The sequence below is a fragment of the Ochotona princeps genome, chromosome 4 (assembly GCF_030435755.1).
Source record: "Ochotona princeps isolate mOchPri1 chromosome 4, mOchPri1.hap1, whole genome shotgun sequence".
NCBI lineage: Eukaryota > Metazoa > Chordata > Mammalia > Lagomorpha > Ochotonidae > Ochotona > Ochotona princeps.
The window spans coordinates 28,049,232-28,067,236 of NC_080835.1; the positions used below are offsets into that span (position 1 = coordinate 28,049,232).

Genomic DNA, 18,005 nt, shown 5'->3' on the forward strand with positions numbered 1-18,005 from the left:
GATAACCTTCCCTTTTGTTAGAGGGGCCACAGTTATGAACCCAGTAATGGGTGAGGGAAAGTTGCATTTTTCCTCCCCTGCAGTTCCTTGTCCCATTCTTGGAAACAACAGAAAAGTTACTTGAGGACAGTAACATATAAGAAAAAGAAAGGGAGTGTTGCAATTCCCCTCATTCTCTCTCTACACCTCGATGCTCTCACTTATAGAATGCATTAATAGATCATGCCTCAGAGCATTAAAAGGATTAAAAGAGTTAAAGTGTGCTACAATACTTTGCACAATACCTGGCATGTAAATTTTCAATAAACGATATGCCGTTGTTATTACTAAGCACTATTTTTATTGATACTTATTTTTCACTCTAGTCATTCGGCATATCCCTTCTTGCCTAGGTCTCGCCTCTAGATGTTGCTTTTATGGCCACAGGTCTTGCTACTGTCTATGGAACTATTTCTTGCTGTGTTTGAAATTGCTCAAATCCTTTGCTTTAACACATGCCTTCTGAAAATCTTTTATTTTTATTTATTTACTTAAAAAACAAAGACAAGACCCAGAACAATAGCATAGTGGCTAAAGTCCTTGCATTGTATGTGCTGGGGTCCATATGGGTGCCAGTTTTTATTCCAGCAGCTGCACTTTCCTTCCCATCCAGTTCCCTGCTTGTGGCCTGGGAAAACAGTAGAGGACAGTCCAGTGCCTTGATACCCTGTACCCATGTGCGAGACCTCAAAGAAGCGCCTAGCTTCTGGCTTTGGATTGGCTCAGCTCCAGCCATTGCAGCCACTTGGGGAGTGAGTCAGTGGACACAAGATTTTTTTCTCTGTCTCTTCTTCACTCTGAATCTCTGACTTTCTAAGAAAAATAAATAAATCTTAAAACACAAGCACACATACACAAAGACAGATACAAAGCTAGAGAACCTCCATCTCTTGGTTCATCCCCCAAATGTTTGCAATAGCCAGGGCAAGGCCAAGACAAAGTCAGGAGCCTGGAACTTAAAGTGGGTCTCCCATGTGGGTGTCAGATCCAACTATTGGTGCTAACACCTGCTGCCTTTGGGCAGGCACACCAGCAGGAAGCTGGATTGGGAAAGGGAGCAAGAACTCAAACCAGGTACTCCTACTTGGGATGCAGGTGTCCCAGGTGGTGTCTAAATCACTGCACCCAACACCCGTTCCTGAAATCCTCCATTGTAAACAGCATGCATTGCAACTACAAAAACAGGATCCTCCCTCCTTATGTCATGTGCCCCCTACTGTGATACACTAAGAGAGTATGGCACCACTTCTAGGTTATTTCTGCCAAAATCATGTGACTGAGACTTAGTCATGAAGAAACACACAAGAAAGCCATACCAAGGTACATTCTATGTAATAACTGCCCACATTTTTTGAGAATTATAAGACTACAGTCTAGTTAGAGGTCAGCTAACTGCAGTTCTCAAGTCCAATTGGCCTGCTATCCATTTTTGTAAATAAAGTTTTATCGGAACACAGCCATGTCCACTTATTTATGTATGGCCCATGGTTGCTGATTGCTGTTTGCACAACAAAGACAGTGTTGAATGATTGTGATTGAGTTTATAGTCCAGAAGCTGAAAATACTTAGTATCGAATCTTCACAGAACAAAATTTATCAACACCTGCATTATTTTAACTCTTTAATTCATTAAAAAAATGTTTAATTAAAAGTTTTAAACTTTTTTCTAATTTTAGTAAATTCACTGAGGTTATATAAATGAATGAGCTTATTCTCTGAAAGTCCACATTAAAGTATTTATAAGTAAAATCACATCATGTCTGTAAATTACTCTAAAATGTTAAAGAGGAAAAATTGTAGAGAGGAAAGGGGAGGGGAAACTGGTAAAGTCACTGTGCAAACCGTTAATGACAAATGGATCTTGGTAAAGATTATGCCTCTGGAGTTCTTTGGCTATACAGTCATCCCTGGATAGCTAGACCTCTAGGCCCCTAGACCTCTGCAGGTTAAGTCCAGGGATATTCAACTGCCTTATATAAAATCACTTAATATTTGCATATAACCTATACACATCCTCTTACATATTTTAATGTCTAGATTATATAAACGATAATATCTAATATAATGTAAATGCTATGTAAATAGTTGGTTTATTGTATTGTAACAACAGTATTGAGTGTAACAACAAGAATATGAGAGTCGTTTTGTTGGGTCTTTCCTTCCTTGGAGCCCCCTCCTGTTGCTATGACAGAGTTCTCACTTCCTTAAATAACTCTTGCTTTGCATTTAAAAAGAAGAGCCATTACAGATGCATTTTTTCTGAATGTTTTTTGATCCATAGTTGATTGAATCCACAGATGTGGATCTCTCGAATGCATATTTTAACTTATCTCAAAATAAATAGGTTTTTTGAAACAATTGCTCAGGCGTGGCCAAAGTCACACTAATGAGATCCTCTCTCTCCCACACGCTCGGTCAGATGCCTAGTAGTCTTGCCCAATTCTCTTTGAAATAACGTCTCTCTCAAGTCATGAGGCTGTGGTCCTGTGATTCCTCCAGCATACACACACTGACCACTGTCTGTGTTATATGGGCCCATGATGCTACCCCGGGTTCTCTCCCTCTGATTGGCTACTGGGTTATTTTCCTAGTGGAGGGTCCGTCTGAAAAGCTCCTCACACTTGACATGAATCATCCTGTGTATCACAGCTGGACATTACCCCGGGCTGCTGTGGCTCGATGATATTTCTACTTTAACAACTTTATCCCTGGTATGGAGGCTACAGAGCGACCAGGTGGCAAAATCACACCAGACACAATACCTCCAAGCCTTTTATTGCACACCTCCAGGCTCCCTGCAACCTTGGCACTTTCAGTCATCGGGGGAAAAAGCTGGAACAGAGGTGCCCATACCTAGGAATCTCTTCTCCATGGAGACTCAGGGCCTGGGATTTTATTTTTCTTTTTTTAAGATTTTTTTTTTATTACAAAGTCAGATATACAGAGAGGAGGAGAGACAGAGAGGAAGATCTTCCATCCGATGATTCACTCCCCAAGTGACTGCAATGGCCAGTGCTGCGCCAATCCAAAGCCAGGAACCTGGAAACTCTTCCGGGTCTCCCACGCGGGTGCAGGGTCCCAAAGCTTGGGACCATCCTCGACTGCTTTCCCAGGCCACAAGCAGGGAGCTGGATGGGAAGTGGGGCTGCCGGGATTAGAACCGGCGCCCATATGGGATCCTGGGCACGTTCAAGGTGAGGACTTTAGCTGCTAGGCCATGCCACCAGGCCCCTGGGATTTTATCTTCAGGCATGAGCACTATTTTTCCCACCTATAACTTGAAATGTGCTACTGTGGAGGATAAAACGCTGGCTTGTAACTCCAGAATCACACCTAATTCCTAATATTCTCACCACACACTCAGAGCCATCATCTTCCCCCTGGCTGAATTCAGCAGGACAAACCTGGAATCTTAGATAGGAAACCTTAGATGATAGAAAGTTCCTTCTCTTTCCCCTTGCCCCATGGCATCCTCTTATGTCTACCTAGGATGGACGCACACTGTTACTTCCATCGGAAAAAAAAAATCAGAATTATGAAGTTTGGAGAAAAAAACTACTAGCTTCAGTTCCGTGGTTAAACTGTGAATACCAGGAAAGCAGAGAATGAGAAGGTGAACATCCTGGCATTAACTGCAGTACCTCCAGTTAGTTCCAGATCCAAGGCTTTGGATAATTAATGCATAAATGCTTTGGTTTCCTCATCTGTAAAAGCAGGATGATGCAATTAACTCATTGGATTAATGGTGAGACTTAAGTGGAAGAACCAATGAGTGGATCTCACTCATTGCCTACAAGACTTAAGACATTACATTCATTCCCTCCCCCACTTTATCCCCTGCCTTACATACAATCTCTGTCCCCTGGGGCATGAATTAAAATCAACTCCTGGGCAGGTGCTCTCCTGAGCCAACTGAGGATTATTTAATGTGGTCCTTCCCATACTAAGCACTGAGTTCACAAATGGGATCCTGGGAGGCTTAACTGCCAAGTAAAAGGTAGTGCTCATGAAGAGTGTATTTGCCAAGCATGAGCTGCAAACCTGGGGCAATTGACCCACTCCTTTATGATCTCTTAGGACAGCCTTGCAAATTATTTTCATTTTCCTCACATTCTAGATCAGGCACGTTCAGGGTAGTATGGCTGTAGACCATTTTCCTCACATTCTAAATGCTACTTTGAGCTGAAGATTTTATATCTTAGTCCCAGACAGAGAGAAAGGCTAAATGAATGGGCTACATCAGGTTCACTTTTAAGAATGACAGGACACAGAGCCTTAACTCTTTTATTATTACACTCATCAACTATTTATTGTTGAAACTTTACAAACATGACCCAATCCACAACCCCAACAAGATGTATGCTTCTCCTACAGAGAAACTGCAAAACAGCCCAAAGATGCTCTGGGCCATGTGAGTTGGTTGGACAGAAGCCTTCATCCTGAGCCACACACAAGAGGCTACCCTAGTATGCACTGCCCTATGTGGAAATGTGCTTTGAGGATTACTTGTCTCTATTGGTGGCTGTTTGGGGCACCAAAATAGTATCAGATCTCAGGGTGAGGTTGTCTGCAAGCTGGCCTGAATTCTACTCACTCACACCTGGCAAAGCATGGCCCAAGGGACTCAGTAGTGTTCAGTTCAACAGAGTTCAACTCAGGGCTCTGGCTATCTGGGGTCAATGGACTGGACCTGTCACCAAGTCAATCTACATCTCAAAGATGAGGTTCAGGGTCAATGAGCACAACAATTATGTGTGGTAAGCAGAGGCTTTCCTCGGAATGGCCACTTCCCTCACATCAAAACGTCAGGTCTCACCCTGGTAGGCCACAGAGACCATTTTAAAGTAATTTTATTGATGGCTTGTATGTCCTTCCTTTCTGAGATTTATTTTTATTGGAAAGGCAGAATTACACAGAGAAGGAAAGACAGAAAATCTTCCATCTGCTGGTTCACTTCCCAAATAGCTGAAATAACTTGAGCTAAGCTGATCCAAAGCCAGGAGCCAGGAGTCTCTTCTGGGTCTCCACATGGGTGCAGGGTCCCAAGGCTTTGGGCCTTTCTCTATTGCTTTCTCAGTCCACAAGTAGGGAGCTGAATGGGAACTGGAGCAGCTGGAACACGAGCTAGTGTTGATACGGAGTGCCAGCCGTTGTAGTTGGAGGATTAGCCAAAGACTAGCTTCCTATGGGAATCTCCTTAGATTGAGCCATTGTGCCAGCCCCCATGGAAGCCATTTTTAAAAGTTAAAAGCATCCCGAAGCAAAGGAATCACTTTCTTGAAACAATCCCCAGGCCAAAGACAAAAATGACTGGATGGTCAAAGTGGCCAGAATCTGCTGTCTCTCGCAAGGAAGCACCTGTCCTGTTCAGTGCCATTTCCAACCATCTCTCTCCTCCCGGTAGTTCCCTGGTAATTTCATCAAGAGGATAGGAAGCTGGGGGAAAGGAGATGTGATATGACTCATCTACTGTGTGGTAAGGGCACAGCTAGAGACAGGAAAAACCTCCTACCTCATTAGAAATGTGGACCTCAGAGCAGGGGTGGGAGGGAGGCAAGCCCCTCCCTGGCAGAGAGGCGACAGGAGACTGCAGTCACAACTGGGAAACAGCACAGTTGACCTTCTAGAAGGCCCTAACTGCTGGGATCTTCTCTGACTCTTCAAATCCCAACAACGACTTCTGGTCTCCAGTCTAGAATATGCGAAACTGAAGAGATTACTCTAAAAACATAGGTCCTGTATGGTTTGCTCTTAAGACACCACAAGTCTCAGAATGAGAATAAAAGAACAGTTTAAGGGTTTCAGACAACAAAACCAGTTAGTCCCAACCCCAACTCCCGAGTTCTCAGGAAGCCATGGCTGCTGTTGCTACGGCTGCAACCTCAAGAGTGGTTAAGAGACTCACCTAAACTCACACAGCTACAAGTGCTGAAGACTTGTGAGAGGAGAATGGAGTGGGGCTTACTGTCTCCACCTCAAAGCTGCCCAGCAGGGGAACATCTCTTGGCTTCCATGTGCAGTGGGTAGGCAATTTCCAGGATGCAAGATTTCTTGATGCTAAACAAAATCAGAAGAGAAAAAATGGAAGAGGAACCTGGTAGCACCCAGGTGTCTTCCGAGAGCGCCTGAGCAGCTCACTGTCCCCTCATGTCTATTCAGACAAAGCCCTAGATCTGCCTACCCCCACTCCTTGTCCCTGACCTGGGCAGAACCTGAGGGCACCTCCTCTCCATGTGCCTAATGAGGGGTGTGGGGGATTCCTCTCTCTGTCACTTTGCATACAGCCATGAATGTCACTGTCTCTCCAGAGAATATGCAGCTCCATGTAATTACACCTTTTTTCCAGCCACAGAGAATGGAATTGTTGGAAAGGCCCCATTGATTGTGGGCTTGTGAATCACTGAGCTCCAACTGGGACAGCTGATGATGATAACAATCTTGCATTTACACAGACCTTTTCATCCAGATGGACTGATAGAGCTCAGCAGAATTTACAACCGATTGTACAAGCGCAGAGCCAAACCCTGCCCTATGTGAGATACTGCCAGCTCCCTCGGAGATGGGGTTACCGTGAGGGTCTCTTGTCCACAGCGACCCTGTAGAGGGAGCCCTGGGTGGGTCCATGCACTTGAGCTTGGGGAGATCGCAGGTTGTCATTGACCCAGTGCAAAGCAGGCTGCACCGGGCAGCTGAAGAGAGGCGGGACTCAGCCCTATGTGGATCCAAGAATCCCCTCCCTGAGCATGCAGCGTGGATGGCCGCAGAGCCTTGAGATGGGAAGACAGATGGTTTCCCTCCAAAATACCCACACTGCATCCGGACAAGCAACTCCTGAAGTGTGTTCCGCAGGGCACCAATTCTTCCTGTGGGAAGCTGCTTGAACAGAAGGAATTTGGGGGTCATCTGGGAGAGGCACAGCTGGAGCCTCACCCCACCAGAAAAGGTCCATGCAGTTTAGTGCATTACAGGCTCTGAAGAGTGTTGATGTAAAGAATGCATCTACCCTTCCTGTAAACCACCCCAGGGAGATTGGACCAAAGTGTCCTTAACTTCTTTACAAACATATTGCAGAACGCAAAGTGCACTGTGAAGGCCTCTGTCACAGAGTCAGACCCACAGGAAGGCAGGTCTGCAGCTTTTCAATCAAAAGCCAATGGATTATGCTTAGATCTGACATGTTATTGAGAAACTGAGCAGTTGCTACACTTCATTGGGAAGCTGAGGCCCCGGTGAAGGCTGTCACAGAGCACAAACACACAACAACCTGGTGGCAAACCTGGCACAGTCTGACTCCATGACAACCATGAAAGTAATTTATTTTTAAAAAACAAAAATACATACAAGATGTGCAGCAATAGTCACATGTGGCTATTTTGATTTGTAGTTCAAATCTGTTAAAAAAAAAATAAGTCTCAAAGGTGAGTGTTTAGCACAGTGCTTAAAACACTACGTGGATACATACCTTGGTTGAAGCCCCAGCTCCATTTCTGAATCCAGTTTCCTGTTAAGGCATATCCTGGGAGGCAGCCATGGTAGCCCAAGTGTTGGGTCTCTGCACCCACAAGGGAGACACCAGGAATGAATTCTGGTCTCCTGGCTCCAGCCTGGTCCAGCCCCAGATGTTGTGAGCACTTGAATCAGTGAATGGGAAATCTTCTCCCTTTCTCTCCATTTCAAATAAATGAATAATTTAAAAATAGATGAGTAAAATAGAATTCAGTTTTTCATTAGTCATTAGTCACATACCACATGTTCAAGGGCCACCTGTAGCTGGTGGCTATCATATTGGACAGTGCAACCAAATAATCTCCATCATCACAGATAGTTGCATTCCTTAACCCTGTTGTATACTCACTTCGGATATTCTATCCATAGCAACCGCAGACCCGGAGTTGCTGCTGATTTTTTGTTAATGATGAAAAACACATATTTAGATTTAGAAAGCTGGATACAGTTTAGATGATCCCAATTTTGTTGGCAGCATCCAGAGCATCATAATCAGGAGCCAACTGCACATACGCCTTCTTTTCTCTGCAGGCCTGATCAGGGTATTGACTTTGGCCACAGAAGTCATAGAGCTATTCACAGCTTGTTTGATTTGGTGCTTGTTGGCCTTGACATCCACAATGAATACGAGTGTGTTGTTTCCTATCTTCTGCATAGTCGACACTGGTTATGGGGAACTTGATGATGGCAAAGTAGTCAAGCATGTTCCTCCTAGGGATGCTCTTCCGGTATTTGGGCTGCTGGCACAGGCGCTGTGTCTTGAGCTGCCAGAAGGTGGATGACGTGTAGATCTTCTTCTTGTGGCTGTGGAAACCTTTCACACCGCCTTCCAGGCTTTCAAAGCCTTTCCTTTGGCTTTGGCTTTGGAAAGGGCAGGAGTTTCCTTCTCTGCTTTTGGTGCCATCTTGGTGAAAAGGTGACCCGGAGCTTCTTGCTGGTTTGTCCTTGGGACAATGTAAAATTCTGATTTTCTCCAGAGCAAAAAAGCTTACGTGCTGAACACGAACCCTTGCTAATCAACAATAGATAATTATACTGAAGGGCTATGGTCCTGGGATGACCTCAAAGCCCACAAGAAAATAAACGTTACACCATTTCCAAACTACCTCATGCCTCCAAGTTCCATACTGAACTACCATCCCCATCCAATGGGCCACACAACAGCAAGATGTGAATAATTTTGTTACAGGTCAGTTTGGGGTCTCCCTAATCTCTTTCATTGCATTCACCTTGATCAATAACCCCCACTTACCCATATCTGGTTACTTTGTCTTCATAGCTCTGTGTTTGTCTTTTGGCCTTTTGGATCATATGATAAACAGGTAGGGTTAATTTCTTTCCAGCAGCTGTTCTGTGACTCTTGTCTCATCCTCAAGGTGGTAACATTACTAACAATGTCACCCTCCTTACTCCTTCTGCCTCCCTTTCTTTGTAATTAACATGCTGGGTTTTTTTTAGAGCAGTTTTAGCTCCACAGCAAAATCAAGCAGAAAGTATGGATAGTCCCCATATACCTTCATCCCTCAACTCCTCTCCCCACTCCCCCACACACATACTTCCTCTCCCATTGTCATCGTCCTCCACCATAGTGATCCATGTTGCTATCAATGGGTCTGCCTTGATTCATCACTGTCAGCTAGAGTCCATAGATTACATTAGGGCTCACCCTTGTCATTGTGCTTTCTCAGGGGTTTGACAGTGTTTGATGACACGGATCCATCACTATAGCACCGTGCAAAATCATTTCCCTGCCCAGAAATCTCCCGTGATTTACCTATTCATCCCTCCCTCCACCCAGACCCAGAGCAGTCAAGCTTTTTCTGGAAGATCTTTCTTCACTTTCTGGACATTTCTAGACAAAGCTGTGCTGCTGCTGTTGTTGCTGCTTTGCTTCTCATCTTAGAGCTGGGCACACTGAAGTCCAGAAACAACTATGTCTCCCCTGCCATCACGCCAAGGATGTTAGCTTTGCTCTCGGCTCCGGGCTCTGGCTGTGGGCAAACTAACCAGCCTCAAGAGCCCTCCCCCTTCTCTCATTTGTCACCATGACCTCATCCTCCCCACTGTGTGGCCTCCCAGCCAGACTCGCGGCTGCGGGAGCATCCTCACCACTGCTCTGTGCTGGGATTCGGATGTTCATTCTTTTCTCAGGATCCCCCAGGTTGCTCAGACAGAGTGGCTGCCAGTCAGCCCCAAGAGTCCTGGAAGTTGGCCCCAAACCAAGCGTGCCTGGAGCCAGCCAATGTTCTGCTGTTCACTGGCCTGGCTGGCCTGGCTGGCAGACAGAGGAAAATGACCCAGTGAAGCTCCTTGGCTCACAGAGAAGTTGGGTTTGCACTTCCAGCCTTCTTACCAAGTCTGCTGTCCGTCGCGCCCTGCTCAGGTGGTGGAAGGTGACCTACCTTTCCCTTGGAGCAGAAGCATGATTTTCTCTGAGCACCATCATCCACAGCAAGCCCAGCTTTGAAGGGGCTTTCCCACAGCCCTGCTGGGGCACAGCCCACCCTCCCCCCATAGTAACAGGACTTTTAGCCAGACACAATGGCCACCCAGAATACCACTACATTCCTTCATTTCCCTTGCAGCTAGAACTGATTTAGGTCCTGGCATTGAAAATTGTATGCAACTGAGGAGCACATCTTTCATTAAAGAAACGCAATGTGAACTTTTTCTCCCTTTTTGCTTCTCCGTATACCTGGGATGTTACACAGAAAAGTACTTTTGGAAACAGAGCAATACATGCTAGATAAATAAGAGAGGAAGAACAACACAACACAAGGTAGAATCAGCCCTGGACCACATTCCGGAATTTTAACATGAAAGAGAAATAAATACTAATGCGTTGAAGACACTTACTTAAGGTAATTTTTCCTATATTCCAGATAAGCCTAGTGCTAAGTAATACACCTGTTCCAAGTGGTAGCAACAATGAGAAGACAAGGAAAATGAAAGTTAAAATTTTGTATACTCACAGGGTTTCCAGACCCTGCACTAATTACAAAATTGCATTTAACCTTCACAGTGGCTCTGCAAGGTGGGTACTATAATCAGTGAGGGGGAAAAAAAGGTTTATAAGGAATATCACCTTTGTTAATCAACACTGAAGCTGGGATTTAGAGCACTATCCTACAAAACATGAAAGCCGAGGGCAGGAGTTGGAGATGGGAGAGAAGGTGCTGATAGCGCAAGGGGCAGGGTGACCCAGGAATCTGCCTCACCATCCCAAATGCCTGACAAAGTACCAGGGTGCTGTGGAGAGCCCTCAGGGCTGCCTGAGGCTGTTTTAAAATTTCAAGGGAAACAGCAGTGTTTGACATCTGTCAGACCCAGCACAAACTTCAAGCCAAAGTAGGCAGTTCAAGCATTTTAGCCTTAGAGTGTTTGTTTCTTCTGTTACTAAAATAGTTGGGAGCAAGTTGCAGTGGGTGGTCACCACTGATGATGCAACCAAGGCCCAGGAAACAGGAGCCAAAGGATGGAGGAGAGACTTTTCTAACAGGGTCATTTGAGCATCTCTAAGTATCCGTACCCAAACCCCTGACTTTGTAGCACCAGGAGCCATGTTTATGACTCATCTAATCTTCACTGGGTTTCTGCAACTTGCAACAGAACAGTTTTGATCAGTGCATCTCAGATGGCTTTGGAAAATGGCCAATGGAAAGGAGCTAAGGAAAGAAGTCTTGTTAATTCATTGAAATCATGCCTCAGAATTTGAAAGAAGGCAGTCTGCTGGGTTTCCATTTGTGGATAAGAACAAAGAGGGACTGGGAGTAAGGGGCAAGGTGAAATGGTATGTTATTATCTGCAATGGTTCAATTTCATTCTGACTCACCAAAGACACGGTGGCTTCTCCAGGAGAGGAAGATGACACCTCTCCAGTAAAATAGCCAAGATGTCTATTCAGGGTCATCTCCTAAGAACCATAATCCCTCCCAAGTAAATTTGAGTTCACTTGCTTCATAAGCAAGTTCAGAGCTCCTACCGAAGGCTCCTCAGTGCTACCTCAATGACTTTTCACCTATGTGATGTTAGATTATTTTGTTGGTAAGCCTCAACTTTCTTATCCATAAGATGGGAATGGTAATTTCTCTTCTAAAATTGCTTTAGGCATTATACAATAAATGCATGTCAATGTTCCTAGCCTAGTATTCACACTTACTAAACACTGTTCCTCTCACTGGATTGGGCACCCAAGGAGTGTTTGATTATTTGATCCTTATGGAGATCATACCCAAATGTGTGCTGAATTTACTTACTTAGTACACCCACTCTATCAAAACAAATGAAGACTGTCTTATATTTATGCCATCAAAATCTGGCTGATCTCTTGACTTTGATAACCAGCATTTACAAACACACTTCTAGCCCAGTAATGCAAGTGGTCATTCCAACATAGCCCTGACATCAAGGAATTTCCAGTCTAACCCTGACCAAGAGGAATGTGCAGGTAAATATGTTTCCAGAACAAACCTGCCTGCTATATAAAGATCCTGAAAGTTAGAAGTAACACCAGCAATATTTTATTCCAACCACCACTCCTCTCCCTTGTAAGATTCACAACCTGGACATAATATACCCATGTTTCTCAGCTCATGCTTGAACACTTCTAATGGAAGACTTCACCCCCACCCCAAGGTTGCCCAGCATGTCTTTACAAAGCCCAAATAGGAAGTCTTCTTTGACCCGCAAGCCTCAGCTCCTCTATCAGCTCTCTGCCTGAATCTGACAGAGAACAAAATGGGAATTAGATACGTGTGGTGGTTTCAGCATGAAACGGTTACTCGGTTTAATGCCAAATACAAAACAGAGGAGACGGACAAATGCATTTGCCAAAGGGAGCCCTCCCTGTGGGCTTTGGCTTGACTCCAAACTGTTTGACAAAGAGCCACAAAGATGGCATGGTCAGAGCACATCAACCAAATGCGTGTGCTGCTCCAAGAGTGGAAACCTATTTGGCTTCATGAAAACTTTAACATCATTAGCAGTGCCTTTCAAAGAAGAGCCTGCCTTTCTCTTCAATCTTTATTTTGGAAATTTCTTCATTTTCCCAGTCATTGAAAAGTTTGAATCTAAACATCAGCTTTCCTCTGTTTGGACTTGGACTAGCCAACACAGTAGCTACTAACCAATTTCATTTAAGTAAAATTTGAAACCCAGTTCCTCATTCATGGCAAGTAGCCACATTTCAAGTGCCCAGTTGCCATGGTTAGTTAGATGCCACTATACTGGATGGTACAGACATAGAACATACTTGTACTGAAGCAAGTTCTATTGGATAGTCTATTGTAAAGTGACTTGATTTGTTTAGAAGCAAGGAGGATCTGGATACCAATGACAGCCATGGATCCAGAGGCAGTTGTGGCTCAGCTCTTGTGGCAGCCAGGTAGGGGTTTGTTCGGCTTTGCATGGAGAGCTCTGCAGGTAAATGTAGTCTGAGACCTGTCAATCCAGCTGAGTAGTTTGGCCCAGCAATGAGCGGAGAAAGAGTTGCAGACTTCAGGGGGCAGACCAGCGGCAGGATGGGACTCACAGCTTCAAGACTGGTTGCTATCTTGTGTGGTGGGGCAGTGAGTAAGGAGTTGAGGGGATAGCTCAGAGTGGGTTCATTTCTGACAGATTGCATGGAGTTGATCCCATGGGGAGGGCAGTGCCAGCTTTGCATCCTGCAGACTCTATGTAGTCTCTAGATCTGAAATCCAGCAACTCTGATACTCCAGCAATGCCCTGCCAGATGCCATCTTGTGCAGATTACAAGGAGAGCCTGGAATGGGCTCTTTTCTGGCTAATCGCACCGAACTGAGCCCATAGGAAGAGCAGTGCCAGGCTCATATCCTGCAGGATCTGTGTGGTCCCCAGATCTGACAACCAACAGCCCCGGGTCCCTATTGGTACCCTGCTTGGCACCATCTTGCAGAGAGGGGCAAGGGCTTAGAGACCAGGAGGAGCAGTGGTTAATTGCACATGCACTAAATCAGTACAGCTCAGATGCCATATTCACGGGAACAGGCACTGTTAGATTGAAGGGAGGATAGCTGAGCAGTGCAAGAGCTAAACTGGGAACAAAATCACTTCCAGCTAAGAACACCGCAAAGGCTCCTCAGAAAAATAGTTCGGTTGTGGCACTCTACATACTCCATCCAAAATAAGTTCAGGTGGCACTCAGACTTAGTGGCCAACACATATAGACAAGATCAGTGCCACTGACAAATCAGTTATTTAGGACAGCTTGTGTCTTCCTAATTCGGGACACTGATTGAACATGAAAATCAAACTGTAGACCTGCAGGTAATACATCTCAGAAACCTGCACTAAGGAGAAGAATCTGCCAACCAGAATTACAATGACCAAAGGTAAAAGAAGAGACAGAGATACCATAAATGTTACTGAAGACTCTCCGGGAAAGGAGCAAAAGCCTTTGCCAGATTTAAAAGGGACTGTGCTTAAAATTTTTTTCTCACTCATGGAATTATTTGCGTACACTAGTATCATCAATTTGTGTTCATTAATTTTGTATCCTGCTACTCTGCCCAAGTCTCTTATTAGTTCCAATAGTCTCTTGACTAAGTCTTTTGGTTCTCCAAAATAGAATATCATGTCGGGCCCGGCGGCGTGGCCTAGTGGCTAAAGTCCTCACCTTGAACGCGTCAGGATCCCATATGGGCGCCAGTTCTAATCCTGGCAGCTCCACTTCCCATCCAGCTCCCTGCTTGTGGCCTGGGAAGGCAGTTGAGGCCGGCCCAAAGCTTTGGGACCCTGCACCCGCGTGGGAGACCCGGAAGAAGTTCTGGTTCCCAGCTTCGGATCGGCCTAGCACCGGCCGTTGGGCTCACTTGGGGAGTGAATCATCAGATGGAAGATCTTCCTCTCTGTTTCTCCTCCTCTCTGTATATCTGACTTTGTAATAAAAAAAAATAAATCTTTAAAAAAAATAGAAAATCATGTCATTTGCAAATAGAGATCATTTCAGTTCCTCATTTCCAATTTGGATTCCTTTAATTCCTTTTTCTTTCCTAATAACTCTGGCAAGGACTTCCAATATTATATTGAAGAGTAGTGGTAACACTGGAAATCCTTGTATATGTCCAGATCCCTGTCTAGTTCCAGATTTTAGTGGAAAGGCTTCAAGTATGTTCCCATTTAGTATCACGCTGTCATTGGGTTTTTTGTAAATTGCTTTGATTGTGTTGTAGAATGCTACTTTTATGCCTATCTTGCATAAGGTTTTCAGCATGAAGTGGTGTTGGAGTTTTTCAAATGCCTTCATATGGTTTTTATTTTTCAATTTGTTGATATGATATATATCACATTTATTGATTTGCAAATGCTGAACCATCCCTGCATGCTTGGTATGAATTCCACCTGGTCTGGGTGAATGATCTGCCTAATGTGCTATTGGATCCTATTGGCTAGTATTTTGTTGAGGTTCTTTGTATCTATGTTCATGAAGGATATCAGTCTGTAATTCTCTTTTTCTGTTGCTTCTGTATGTGGCTTTGGTATTAAAGTTATATTTGTTTCATAGAAATAGTTCAGAAGGGTTGCCTCCCTTTCTATTGTTTGGAAAGCTTGTGTAAGATTGAGGTAAGTGTCTCTTGAACCATTTAAAAGAATTCAGCAGTGAAGTCATTTGGTCCACGAATTTTCTTGGTTTGGAGGGCTTTAACTGCTGATTCAATCTCAGTCCATCTGATAGGTCTATTTAGATTGTTAGTTGCTCTTAATTCAACTTCTGTTGATTGTATGTGTCCAAAAATATATCTCTCTTAAATCTTCTGATTGGTTTGCAGTATAGTTGCTTGGAATAGTTTCTAATAATTCTCTGTGTGTCTGAGGTATCTGTTGTCATATTTCCTTTCTCATCTCTGATGCTATTGATGCATATTTTCTCCCTCCTTTTTTTGATTAGTTGGGCTAATGGGGGAGTCTATTTTGTTAATTTTCTCAAATAACAAGCTCTTTTGATTCATTGATCTTATGTACAGTTCTCTTGGTCTCTGGTTTATTTCCTCCTTATTTTGATTATTTCTTTTTTCCTACTAATCTTGGGACTGCTTTGCTGTTGTTTTTTATAGTTCCTTGAACTGAAAGGTAAGCTTATTCATTTGGTGCTTTTCTAGTTTCTTAACATAAGCATTGACTGAGATGAACTTTCCTCTTAACACTGCCTTGATTGTGTCCCATAAATTTTGATATGTTGTATTGATACCTTCATTTGTCTCAAGCAATTTTTTAATTTCCCCTTTGATTTCCTCTCTAACCCATTGCTCATTTAGGAACACATTATTCAGTCTCCATGTGTTTGCAAGTCTTCTTAAGTGTTTCGACTTCTTGGTCTCTAACTTCACTCCATGATGGTCTGAGAAGATGCATGGTATAACTTCGATTTTCAAAAATTTGCTGAGACTTGTTTTGTGGACTATAACATGGTCAATTCTGGATAAGGTTTCATTTACTGATGAAAAAAGTGTATTATTTGTTTGTAGGATGAAATGTTCAGTAGGTATCATTAGGTCAATTTGCTCTAGAGTTTGAGAGGAGTTGTGTTGTTTCTTTGCTGAGTTTCAGTCTCATCAATCTGTCCATTGATGTTAATGGGTCATTAAGGTGCCTTACTACAACTGTATTGAAGTATATTGCTCCCTTTAAATCCATTAACATTTGTTTTATGTAGCTGGGTGCCTTGGCATTTGGCACATATACATCTATTATGGTTACCGCTTCTTACTGAATGGATCCTTTGATCATTATACAGTGCTTTTTTTTAATCTCTTTTAATTTTTTCACATCAAAGTCTATATCATCTAATATAAGACTGGCTACACTCAGGTAGAATCAAGATGACAGAATAGGGTAATGACATATTTAAACAGATGGAAAAACATTAGCCAGTGTGAAGCAGAGAGAATACATTCCAGGAAACAGAACAGTACAGAATGATAGCAGAAGGGACCCTAGAGACTAATAGACACGGGAAAGCAGCAGAAACAATGGTGTGATGTTGCAGTGGCCAATACCCCAGCAGCATTCAATGAACAATGATCTGAATTGCACTGGCAACTGGAACTCCACCAGCAACAAGGTGAGAAGGGACGTTTAACGGGAGCTCCAGAGGTGAATCCAGACAAAGAACTGCCCGAACTGCTGGTCTATTTCATTTGACCAGGAGCAGAGACAGAGCAACAGGTCCCAGACAGGCAGTGTGGGAACAGGGTGGATTTCACAGCCCAGTCTGCCCTCCTAGAACTGATTTGGGCGCCATTTTGTGTAGGGAGACAAAGACTATGGACAGGACTGAGCATGCACTAAGCTTGGAGTGAACTTATTTCTGGCTCAGTGAACTGCAACATTGTGGCATGCTACAGGTTTCACCTTAAATAGGTCCAAGTAACCCTCAGACCTGATGGCCAGCAAATCAAGAGCTCTAATAGTGGCACATCAGGTGCCATTTTACAGTGTGGCAAAAATTTAAGACTGTAAGGACAATGATGATCTGCGCATGCACTGAGCTGGAAGCAAACTCACTGAGCACTGGTCTCACAGGAAAGTAATACAGACATCATATGGGATAAAATAGGTCTTTGTGGCCCTCAGACCTAATGGTCAACAGGTTCCAGCAAGATCAGCACCACCAACAACCTAGCTATATAGGACTCCTGGTGTCTCCCTAATCCTGGAACCTGCTTGAACTGAAAGTGGGAGAAAGATTGTACAGACAATGGTGTAACCTCAGCATGGTATGACAGGAGGTGGAGAGTGCTGATCCAGGAGCTGGGGCAACAGAGACTATAGTGGAAGCCTGACAAAATAATCCAAATCTGGAACTTGCTGCAGAGAGTGGCACAACTGACTACAAACAAAGAGCAGTATACCAATTACAATAAGTAAAATCGAACTGTAGATCCATGGGTGACAGAGCTTAGAAACCTGCCCCAATGAGAAAACTCTGCTAACTAGAAGTACAATTACTAATAGCAGAAAAAGAGACAAAGGCAGAATGAATATTACTGAATACTCTCAGACAAAGGAACAAAAGCCTTTGTCAACCTCAGAGTTAACTGAGGAAGACATTGAGAAAATGGGGGACACAGAATTCAGAAAGCTCATTACAAAGCTTCTAACCAACAATGGGAATTATGTAAAATAGGCATTCAAGGAATTCAAGGAATATGTCACACAGGAAATGAATGAAATGAAAGTTGTATTTCAGAAGTTAAGAATACAGTGAAGCAAATTAAAAGTATAGTGGAGAGTCTCCAAAATAGAATGAATGGATGAAACAGAAGTAAGAATTTCAGAATTGGAGGATATTTCCTGTCACCAGGGGAAATAAACTAAAAGCTGGAAGCAGAGCTGGGCCAAGCTAAAAAAAAAAAAGTAATAATTAAAAGATAAGATTAAAAGGCCAACATAAGAGTTATGGGAATTCCAGAAGGTGCAGAAAGAGAAGCTGGAATTAAAGA

General features: G+C 43.7%; 1 pseudogene; it reads right to left on the minus strand.

Moving 5' to 3' along the window:
• Window positions 1-7,994: 7,994 nt before the first annotated feature.
• On the minus strand, window positions 7,995-8,449 carry LOC131480074 (large ribosomal subunit protein uL23-like; annotated as a pseudogene).
• Between the last annotated feature and the right edge of the window lie 9,556 nt (window positions 8,450-18,005).